The 12,151-nt window shown below is 42.5% G+C and overlaps 1 long non-coding RNA gene across 3 annotated transcripts in view; it reads right to left on the bottom strand.

The window, feature by feature from the left end:
* LOC125324097 overlaps window positions 1-7,798 on the bottom strand; it is a 48,286-nt gene extending 40,488 nt beyond the window's left edge. The window contains exon 1 of one of the 3 annotated variants that reach the window (XR_007202802.1): window positions 7,294-7,798. This is a non-coding gene — a long non-coding RNA (uncharacterized LOC125324097). Of the gene's footprint in view, window positions 1-2,966; window positions 3,304-7,293 lie in introns of those variants that run through there. The other 2 variants (XR_007202804.1, XR_007202803.1) reach the window with 2 other exon arrangements.
* Between the last annotated feature and the right edge of the window lie 4,353 nt (window positions 7,799-12,151).

Raw genomic sequence — 12,151 nt, 5'->3', positions numbered from 1 at the left:
CTAGGGTTGCAGCTGCTAGCCAAAATCTCTCTATCTCCAGAGATAAATAGTGAGATTATGAGATCATATCCTCTGAAATTAATTCCCTGGTACTCAGTTTCTCCAGCTTCGATCCAGGAATTCTGCACAAAATGTTTCAGGGAACACAGTGCATCTCAGCCAAAGATTACTTGTTAATAAACAAGATTATTTTATGAACATGGAAATTAGAGAAGGTCAATAAACAAACCCTATTTTCATAACATCTTTTGCATTATTCCCCAAAGAGAACCAGAGCAGAAAGTGAATGATGTTTTTATGAAAACTCCAGCTCCACATACTCTGCTGCTGTTAATCAGTGCTCTTCATTGTTCTGGGGCAAGACTGTGCACCAGCTGAGGGTGAGGCCTCACCTGGATTGGGGGTCAAAGACAACTACACTAAAATGAGCAGTAGTAATATGATAAAAACCAGAAATAAGGTGCAGGAGAATGGGCCCCTCTCCAAGAAGTGCTGAATGCATCTTAGGCAGACAGGCTATGTGCTTTGAGAAGTAGGTTGCAATTAAATCATCCATCAGTAAGTGGGTGAATGGTCATTTTTTTGGCTGAGCAATAAGCAGGAGAGCTTAACAGTCTACTAAAACATTCTATGGCCCACCTTTTGAGGTATCACCATATTAAGAATTTTCTTCCCTGAAGGTACTTCCACACTGCAGCAGATGTCACTGACTTGGCAGTGTTTGAAGGGTCTATTAAAAGTAAAGTAATTAATTACTTGGGCTATCATCACAGCACTGCTTTTGAGATATTTTAAATGGTTTATTATTGATAGCCTTATGCTGGAATGTGCTGAGCACCTTCACATTCACCCCTGGACACTGAGACAAGGGCCAGTGCAGGCTCCTCAGACACTGAACATCCTCATGGTCTCCTCCTGAGGCTGCTGCTCCGTGTGGCACTCAGCACAGGGCCCAGTGCCACCACTCCTAGGAGACCTGACCCAGCAGCAGGCACAGTGGCCAGCCCTGGGTGTTTGGAATACTGAATCCTGTATCAGTTGATGGTTTGGGAAAGTGATATTCCCTGCATCTGGGTAGGACCCACACCAGAGTGGAGGAGCATGACAAGAAGGGAGCATCAGGGATGAGCTACTCCATGCTGACCATAACCCCTCTGCCTTGGTCAAGGGACCAATCACACGTAACCTGTGGTGATAACAAGGATGAAGAGACGAGCCAGGATGAAGGGGAAAAATTGTGCCTTGGAAGGGGGGAAGGAAAGATGTTTTCTCTGAGTGTTTTAGTGTTTGTCTTTTTGCCTTCCAATACCCAAATAATTAATTTCATGCATAAGGAATTGGCAATATATTAATTCAATTTTCCTCAAGTCTAGCCTGTTTTGCCCATGATGGTAACTGAAAGTGATCTCCCTGTCCTCATTTCAACACACAAGTTTTCTCATTCCTGATCTTCCCATTCTCTCTCCCCTTCCTGTTATGGAGGACAGCGAGCGAGCAACTGGTGGGAGTTTGGCTGCCAGCCATGGCCATCCCACCACACTTAGATACCAAACATCTCACATGGACAAATACTGAATCGTGTGCAGGGAACTGGGAACGACAGCACCTGTGGAAACCTCAGTGAAAGGGATGGCTCCCGGTGCCCGCTGATCACCAGACTCAGACAGAGCTATGCCACCACCTTTGCTAAACCATCTGGCTGCATCTAATTTCTTTGTGCGGGAGTGCCTCTTGGGTTCTGCTAAATTTCTGCCAACAAATTTGACTTCCATCTTGGGACAGAAAATGCAGTATAGCAAAGCATCCTTGAAAAATTGCTGAGCTCTTCTCTGAGGCAGTTATGACAGCATCTATTGCCAATAAAATGAAAAGGAACAAATTCTGAGAGGTGAAAAAAATCTATAGGCATACAGAGGATAAGAGAAGTAAGAGTAATCTACTGCCTAGGTCTCTAAAGCACAAACCTTATGTTAATTTCAGTTGCTTATATTGCTGCTGTTTGTTTCATTTTAGACATACCACCAGGAACCAAAGAAGAAGCATCACATGTAGGGTTAGATTGTAGAAGATGATTTACGCACAGCTTCCTCCCAAAATCGATTTAAAATGTCTCAGATATGAGCCAGGTCATGCAAACTAAGGTATCCCCAAATATTATAAACAGTACAAATAAATATGAATTTGAAATATGAAAAGAGGGGGATGTCTCCAGGCATCTTTCTCAGCATCCTCCCTCGGTGATAAGGAAGACAGTCATTGGCACATTAATGACAGCCATGTTCAGTATTAGAGGGGAACTTTTCTCAAGTGCTACCAAGGGCCAGGAAATATTACATGGGAGGTAATATAAGTGTGGTTAAAGTAGAAATAAAGTTGAACACAAGCGGATTTAGGACCTCACCTGAACTCTATTGAATAGAAAGGATAGAAAGCCCTTGACTCAGTGATGCTTTTTACCTTTCTTAAGAGAGAGGCATTCAAACTAGCATTTTCTCTGTAGCAAACAAAGCTACAGATACTCCTGTAAGCCCAGAGACAAATCTGAAAAGCAACGATAATGAAAATGAACTAGAAGTGAAAGCAGGGAGCTCGCTGGGTATGACTGTGTCATGCAGTTTGGCAGCTAGGCAAGCTAATATATTTTGGGCTGCAAACATATATACATGATGTGGTGCTGTGCCAAGTGATTCAGGCTGGCTCTAAAAGAGTCAGTTGTGTAACCAAAACCTCTATGGCCATGTTTGCTTGGCACCCCATTTGATCTCAGAGGAGTAGAATGTTTTACCTCAGTAGCAGGTGGCATCAGAGCAACACTAGAGCTGGCCAAACCCAGACTAATTTTCAGCTACAATGCAGGTCCTCCATCCAGGAAAGCTTTCCCATGAAAGAAAGAAAGGCTGTGGGGGAAAAAAAACCCCAACACCCAGGAATCATCTGTACAGACTGTCATGGCTGGTTACACTTACCTGAAGAGAGGAAGTGTTCCTTGTAGCTGCTACAAGATCTGCTAGATGCTGTCTGCTGGCCACAGTGGTGTTCCCAATGAGGCAAACTCTCTCCTTTGGAATAGGAAAAGGCTGTACTTGATCCCAAAGTAGAGACTGTGGATGAACAGGCTAAATTTTCCTGTTTGAACTCTGAATTTACATGAGAAGTTTACCATTTGAGTATCATCCTATTCTGCACTGACTTCTCTTTTTCTCCCCCTCTTTCTGCAAACTGAAAGAAATGGATTAACTAGAATTCAGTTGACCTTCTGTTGTTTAAAACTGAGTCTTACTTGTTATGCTCATACAAGGTGGCACAGATTTAAGCAGACATCCAACCTAGACAGGCAGGCTTTTATGTTATGTAAAGCATAAGCAGATTTCCAAGCAAAGCTACTATTAACCTCTGCCTAATTTTTTCTAGAAAGGATTTTTTAAAAGAATTTGAAAGCAGGGCAAAGCAAAACCTGTACTTCAGAATAAGGCCTGTTAAGCAAACATCAGTGAGATAATACATGACTCAAACATACTGCAATGCTTCCCTTCATCTGTCTTTCCTTTTACAGAATCAAAATCACAGAATGGGTAAGCTTGGAAGGGACCACAGTGGTTCAACCTCCCTGCTCAAGCACAGTCATCCTAGAGCACATTGCAAGAACTCTTGAATATCTCCAAAGAGTGAGACTCCAGAGCCTCTCTGGGCAATCTGTTCCAGTGCTCGGTCGCCCACACAGTAAAGAAGTTCTTCCCCATGTTCAGGTGAAACACTGTGTTTCATTGCGCCCATTGCTTCCCATCCTATTACTCAGCACCACCAAGCAGAGCCTGCCTCCATCCTCTACTACTGTTCATAGTAGTTGCAATTATAATTCTTGTTTATATATACTGTTGTTAGATATATAATGCTGTTAGATACATATTATTAGTAGATATTTAGAATAGAGACTCAACAAGGTAGAGGTCTTGTCAAGCCGCTGAAGGGGGGGAATGATGCCTTAGGACTTTGGCTTTTATATTTTTCAGATCCTGTACTGCTCTAGTGTGTAACTCTAAAACTCCTTACAGCCTGTTAGCTGCTGTTCTGGTTAGACACGACAAATCTTCTCAAGGCCTGAGACTCAAGGACACCTCGTTGTCCCAGGCCCCAGAATATGTAAACATGCCACTAAAAAGAGGGGAACAAACTTGGAGTAATTACTTCATTACCTGGAATTGTAATTGGAAAATTAACCCTAATATGCAAATGGACCAAACTTACAAAAGTGTGAAAAACTCATGACCTGTTGTCCATTTTGGGTGTAGCCCTAGGGCTCTGTCTGCCCATAAGTGTACCTTGTTGAAGGCCCTTCAATAAATACCCACTTTTATCCTCTCAATTTTATCTACCCTCAGTTTTTAGGTAGCCCCAACAAGGCATCATTGGCACTCCCCTTCAGATACTAAAAGACATTGATGAGGTCCCTTCTGAGTTGCATCTTCTCGAGGCTGAACAGGCCCAGCTCCCTCAGCCTTCCCTGGTAAAAAAGATGCTCCAGTCCCTTAATCATCTCTGTTGTCCTCCGCTGGACGTGCTCCAGCAGCTCCATGTCTCTCTTGTACTGGGGAGCCCAGAACTGGACACAGCGCTCCAGGTGTGCCTCACCAGGGCTGAACAGAGGGACAGGATCACCTCCCTGAACCTGCTGGCAATGCTCATCCCAGTGCACCTCAGGACACCGCCGGCCTCCCAGGCCACAGGACACGCTGCTGGCTCACGGACACCTTGTCGCCCACCAGGACCCCAAGGTTGTTGTCTGCAGAGCTGCTTTCCAGCAGCTGAGCCCCCAGCCTGTGCTGGTCCATGGGGTTATTCTTCCCCAGCTGCTGGACCCTGCACTTCCCTTTGTTGAATTTCAGGAGGTTCCTCTCTGCCCATCTCTCCAGCCTGTTGAGGCCCTTCTGAAGGGCTGCACAGCCCTCTGGGGTATCAGCCACTCCATTTTAGGTTGAATCTTACCATTGGGTGGCCCCTCATGCTGTGTGCTGCACACCTTGATCCTCACACACCTGTGTATTCCTGTAACAGTAATAACCATAACTACTCTGAGATAGCAGAGGATGGTACTGCAGGGAAGATTAGCTCATGGTGTAGGTGTTAAGAATTTACTACTTAATTTGGGAAACATCAGTTGAATATAAAGAAGCAATTGTATTGCTACTTTCTTCTCTCTTAATCATGTGCCAGAAGCTTCTTATTAAGGATATTTAAGTGACCTGTGTGACAAATCACTGCCTCAGTACTTTTCCTTATGGGTACTGCCACAATTGTGTTGTCACAAATCCAGCCAGTAACATTTCAGCATTCTGCCAGGAGCAGACCAGAGAATGAACTAGGACACAGAGTTTACTGCTTAGCAGTTTAGTCCTCAAAGAGTGACAGTGCCCAAATTCCTCTCAATTCATGCCCACTAGGAGGAACCAGGTAACCACTCCTGCTTTTCCTTTTTCATCCCTTACCACTTTGAAGAGGGCTGACTGTGGATCTCAGACACTGAAAACCAGACCTATCAGGCAATGTAGCACTTCTCTCCTTTTATAGCAACAGGATTATTTCCTCTAGGCTACTGTATTCTAAGCATATAGAATGAAGCCAATTATCTTGGTCCTCAATAGTTGGGTGCTCTAATCTGCTTTTCCCTGTGTTTGGATCAATCCTGTCTTTTTTGAAACCTCTTTGAATCTTTCCTAAATGTCTGTATCAGTAACAGCTGATCAAAACTCAAAACTTCCACCATGTGGGGAGGCCCAATAACGATGAAGTCGTAACACCCTGCACTACGAATTTTAACATTTCTGACACTCCTCTGGTTCAGATGCAGCTAGAGATAGGCACATTCAAACAGCCATCCATTAAAGCCTAACCAAGGCTAAAATAGACAGGCTGTGCAGCTTCAATGTGAATATTTATTTCTCTAGTTTCTCTTAACTCCTGCAATCTAACCCCTCCGCCCAACAGTGTAGGGTGCTGATCTCATGTCTGCATAAGATACTGACCAACCTCAGGCAACACAAACTTCAAAACAGGCTTTCCATCCTCTCTGGAAGATGTCAAAACATTCAAGTTTGCTTTATAATTAAAAATACAAAAAATGGCAAAATAAAATACTGAAATTTTTTTTCAAAGTGCTTTGTACCAACTTAGACTGTATGCAACATCTAAAATTATAATTGGAACAAGAGGCTTTTAGCTTGTCAAATTTAAAAAAAGGTTCAAAAACTTTCCTTGGAATTTTAAACTGAATGTGTCTGTGCATGTGAAATACAATTTCCAACACCAAACCTGTTTGCTTGAAAATTTTCAGCTGTTTTGCTTTAGTAATTTTGTTCCTGTTCCCTGAACAGCTGATTGTTTTCACTGTTTTCAGTTAATAAACAGCACATAATTAAACATAAACAAGGTACCACTGCAGCATGACTTGATGGAAAAGGAGTTACCTCAGTGGTACCACGCAACATATGCAGGGCTCTGAATTAGATAAGAATAATGTGGTTTAGCTTTTCGCTGCAGAGTTTCAGTGATTCTGGTCTCCCCTAAAAAGACATGAACAGAACTAGGGCAAGTATTCACACTAAAAATCATATTGACAAAGCAGAAAGGACTTAGTAAAACTGCACAGGTCTGTTTTACACCCTTTGCTGTTACTTCAGGTATAAGCATTGAAATTTGGACTTATAGATGTTTTCAATACATGTTTATCTGTCCACCTGATTATATTTTAGGGGAACAATCATTAACTAAGTACCTATGTTACCATGATCTTAATCATTGTGTGGTCAATTTTGAGTGCCTTTTAATATAGCTTTTAAAAAGCAATCTTTATAGCTAGGCATAGTGAAAACAGTTTCTAAAAGGAATTTTGCAGGAATATTTAGCTTTGAAAGCACAGATAGCCCGGAGAGATGTGTGTTCTCCACCCAGTACCTAGTGGATATTTCCTGTATCAGAGCATCCTGGGCACAACTCTCAGAGAAGCAGGCAAACATTCAAGAATTCTATGATCCCCTGCAGCACTACAGCATGGCACAGAGGGCTCCTCTGAACATGGAGCTGCAGTAATGCAATGCTAGAGTTAATGTGAAAGCTGCAGACATCACCAAAGCAATATACCTTACTAACTCATTACCCTGTATCCCCCTCCTGCTGCTTATCCTACAAGACAGTTCTCTGCCCAAAATGGGACTTCACCTGGCATGGACTTAATCTGAGTAATAGGGAAAGAAAAGCACCAGAACAAGATATAAGGGATCTTCGGAAGTTGCAGCTCACCTCTACGATTCCTTGCGTTTTCCATCCTTGAATAGCTCTGAACAACCATGCAGTGAGCAGCCTTTGTCCTTTACAGATGGGACTGGTCTGGCCTCAGAAGCAACCCACTTTGTGAATACCTCTGCTACGTGAGTCCTGATTTCAGCCTATCCTTTACAAGCGTATAGGCAAACAAAGGAAGAAAAAAAAGACAAAAAAGAAACCAGACTATCTAGTATTGTCTCAATTTAAAACATGAGTGACTGCAAGAGCTAGGTACTTCTACAGCCAGCCACATTCCTAGTATCCCTGTGCACAGTCTATGTAATTCGTAGTATGTTTTATCTATCCTTCAGTAGGTCCATCTGTACGTATGCTATAGCTACCACAGGACAGTTAAAAATACATCCTAGGTGTAGCAATACATAAGGCAGATCCTCACCAGTAAACTAGGAAATGAGTAATTCCCCACTCTCCTGAACAATTCTTCACAATGACAACTCCCTCCTTCCCACACACCTACACTCTCACACGCCTGGAGAAGCCGGGGGCGGGGGAAAGCTGAGCTTTGCAATGTTGTCTGGAAGCTCATCAGATCCGGGCTACTTCCAATTAAAGGAAGGAGCAAGTTCAAAGCCTCTGCTGCTCTCTGCTCTGAACTGGCATTATGCTCAGAGACAGCTGCGCCTGCTGCCGAGACACAAGTCTGCTGAGCCAGAGAAGAACATGTATGAGCATGTCCCCCTTCAGGGAATAAAAACAGGATAGCAGGGAAACCCCAAACCTACTCAGGTGGCTTACAGTACTGGAACACCAACTTGAATTAACAGGAGAAAATGGCAACCAAATCCAGGTGAACTACAGTGGCTTCTGAGCACTGGCAGAAGATGCTGAGGGGGAGCAAAGACCACAGTGAGGAGATGCACAGAGGGGAAGGTAATCCTGGCACTGTTGACATCATCATGCTGTGTGGATCTGAAAGGTTCCAAGATGGAGGCTACTTTGCACCATTGGCTTTTTCTCCCTCCCTTAAATGCATGCACTTTTAAAGTCTCTGGTTTTCAAATCCTAGCTATTGTACTGGGAAATTAAGAAACAGCATTCCAGAACAGTACGATATTTCAGCAACTATCAGGAAGATATGTGTGATGATAAGCTGTATAATTTGTCACATCATTTCCCTTCTACCAACTGTTAAAGGATTCTGAATTGAGATAAAAATTGCCCAATTGCTGCCATCAGCTTGGGCGTGGATTTTTTGCAGCATCCATCAAATCTTGAGAGTCAGTTCACTGACTAGAAATGGAGCTACAAACACACACCTTGTATTCGCCATGACAAATACAGTGACAACAGTTGCAGTGGGTCCCATCTCTAAGCTTTATCTGGTCCTTGAATATCATTAAAGAAGGGAAAAAGAGTGGGGAGAAAACAGATACTTGCATGCTTGTGATCCAAAACAACTTTAAGCAGAGGTAGGTTCCTACTGCCCTCTGCTGTAACATCCTTTTATGGCTTCTGAGAAGGAAGCACCAAGCACGACCGCCTGACGAGCACACTGGGTGTTACACTCAGATTGTGCTAAAACTGTGGGCAGTGGAACAAGACAGTTAAAAACAATAGGCTTTGGTTTCTTGCTGCTGCTTTTAATTCTTGAAGTGGATATAATCTTCCCAGATGTTGACCCAGGCTCTACCAAATTACTGGTAAATCTCCCTAGCAAAATGTTCCAGTGAAGCTGCCCAAAGCCTCTTTTGCACTGCACAATCACTGCCGCACCAGAAACACACCAAATTTTCCTCGCAGCAAAACAGGATGCTTTGACTAGACAACCCGAGTGGCTTATATATATTTTAAAAAGAGAAAAAAAAGTCTGATTCATCATCTTAATATAAGACAGCAATATCACTCAGGTAATGAATAACAAAGAAAGCTGGTCACTATGCAACACTGGCATCTATTTGCAAGTTGATCCATATTTACAGAATTTCTTTCAGCTGTTTTTCCAGTAGTTCTTGATGTTCCTTGAAAGTTTTACAACTTATGGACACTTCTACAGAGCTACAGGCTTATACAGCAAAACTTGAACAATTCATTTTTGTCTGTGTTCTTTTCCTTTACTATTCAAACACTAACAACACTAAATTTACCGAAGCTGGCTGTGATTTATCGTGTTTCTACTCTTGCCTCTACTGTTCATGCAAACAAAATCACTTCCTATAGAAAACAAGATACATTTAGGGGCAGTAAACAAGATGCATCTATTTAGTTTGACACCATAGCCCTTCCCCCTCCCAAAATAAAACAGACATCACAATGATGGGAGGAAGCACTACCGTAACATGACAATTTCAGCTTGGCAACATGCACGTGTGAAAGATTGCATATGTAAAACATATTGTCACATATAGAGAAGCTCCACATAAATACAAGCAGAGGCTGAGATTCTCAATGCCATTGGGGTATGCACATACTTCCTGTTAGAAGGAATAGGAACTGGACATGCAAATCCCTCTAGTGGACTTGAAAGCCTCTTCTGTGAACAGTTTGTGACACCAACGTTTATTCTTCCTGTAATTTCATTCCCAAAGTCTTTTCTTTAACTCTGCAAGCTGCTGTATTTAAGAGAGAGAAGTCTATGTCAAGGCTGCAACATATGGACACTGTACTGACCCATAGATAAATCCACACCTGCATATCTACACCCTCATACAAGGCTAACAAGATTCCTTGCCTTTCTAATACCCTCTCTGAACTTTGGATCAAGTTTCCTGTATGAGCTGCTATCCCTTCAAAGAAAGGAGGACATAATTACAGCTCTCAAATGGCCTGAGGCATTCAATTTCTTATTTATTTTTTAAGGCCTGCATTCAACTTACATGAAAAGGGCAAACAGTAACCTAATGAGACATTTTAGTTATGGGAAATCCTGGGAAAAAAACTGCAGAACAGAGCCTGCAGGCAACTGCACAAATGCTAGTGAAATTTGTGATTCTGTGAGGTTTTCAGAATAATATCAAATGACTGGAATAAATATGTTCAAGGAATGGGCTGGATCTTTTTTAAGATCTGATTCTGCTCTTAAACTGTGTCTCTAGTATAGAGATATGCAGGTGGATGCCTGTTACATACCCAACTGTTAACCCTTTAGATTTCAGCTGAGCCTTCTTCAGGGCTTTTTTTAAATCTTAACAAAAGTCCCACTTCAACAATTTTTCTGGGTGAGATTAAAAATGCAATTATCCCACATAAAAAAAACCAAACAAACAACACCCAGCAAATAAGAACAGGCTCTGAAAACTGAACTAGAAATTTGGAACAGAGTTTCTGTGGAGTCTAGGCCGTGGCTTTGGGGAAAGAGTGCCCTAACATGGGCAATTCCCCATCTCTTTATGGAGGATTGGTCACCTTGGCCTCAGGAACTGGAGCTGGTGCCTGGATGGGCTACCCCCCATATGCCTGTGCTCTGGCATAACTGTGGGGCCATCTCTGCCATTTTCTTCCTTTCTATCACAATTTGTAAAAACATAGGAAATTATGTCAGAAGTCAGCATTAGAAAAAATTAAAAGATTGGTCAGTCAGACAGATAATGGTCAGAAAGTATAGGGATTACCCTTGCCCATGTAAACTTATTTAGGACATTGCAAAACATCTTGCCTTCAATTGCAGCATGAGATAAATGATGCCCAACTATCTCTGCTTAAAGGTTGGTTGTCTTTGATGCAATGGTTTTAGGTCTGTTTGGACCTCAGAGACCGCAGCCCTGCTGGGCACAGTAGCTAAAGGGAACAGCCATGTGATGGATTCCAGGGGCTCTCTGGTAGCCAGGACCTGTGCTTTGCCAGCAGCTGGGGCTGTATGTGTGTGTCAGCACTGCAAGAAGCTCACGGGTGAGCCACAGTATCCTACTGCTTCCTGGAGGTGATCGAGGCCAGGCTGGATGAGGCCTGGAACAACCAGATCTAGTGGGAGGTGCCCCCCTGCAGGGGGGTGGAATGAGATGGTCTTTAAGGTCCCTTCCAACCCAAACCATGCTGTGATTCTGTGAATAATGTATAGACTACATGGGAAGGGACTGGGGACACTTAGCCCCAGCTTTGGAGAACATCTGATTCCTATCTGATGTTGGTTCTTAACTAGCAGTAGACAAGACAGAAGAGCCTACTATTCCTCTGTCACAGTATATATGTGAAATTAAAAGCAATTGCAAAATTTAGGGGATGAAATAGCAGGCCAAAAGCCACATTCTGCTTTGAAGTACAACCATGCAATTTTGTTGAGGTCAAAGAACATGGGGAAAAAAAATCAGGTTTTTATTTTTAATAAGAAGAAATTACTTGAATGAGTGACAAAATATTGCTTAGCTAAACCCCAAGGGACAAAGAAGCTTCTCAAGAAAGGATCAGACATGTAGAGGTTCTAATTACTGACTGCAGAAAGTATGCATGAACAGGATAAACATGTGAACAAGGAAAGATCAGAGCTGGCATTAATGTACTTTGCTGCCATGTCAAAGAGCTACTATTTATGATCCTGATCTGGATAAGTGATTGAACACTTCCATGAAGTTCAGTACACAAATAGTCCTAATGACTGAAAGGGAACTACCACTGTGTTTAATTAAGTACACACTTCGGTTCTCCACTAAATCAGTGTTTAAAAGGACTAAGGACTGCTAATCCATACAAAAGCTTCCTTCTAGGTTATATACTTGAAGAATGTGATTGAATAAATTGATCTGAAAGGCTAGAGTACAACTACTGTTCTACACTACTTTTCAATAGTGCAAAACTTCTAAAAGAGAAAGCAAAACCAGCAGAACCCTAACATTAGCAAGCCCCATTGGCTTTGAAAGCAGTACTGAAATCACAGGGTGGA

The sequence above is a fragment of the Corvus hawaiiensis genome, chromosome 3, assembly GCF_020740725.1.
Source record: "Corvus hawaiiensis isolate bCorHaw1 chromosome 3, bCorHaw1.pri.cur, whole genome shotgun sequence".
NCBI classification, from domain to species: Eukaryota; Metazoa; Chordata; class Aves; order Passeriformes; family Corvidae; genus Corvus; species Corvus hawaiiensis.
This window is presented reverse-complemented; position numbering and strand designations above follow the sequence as displayed.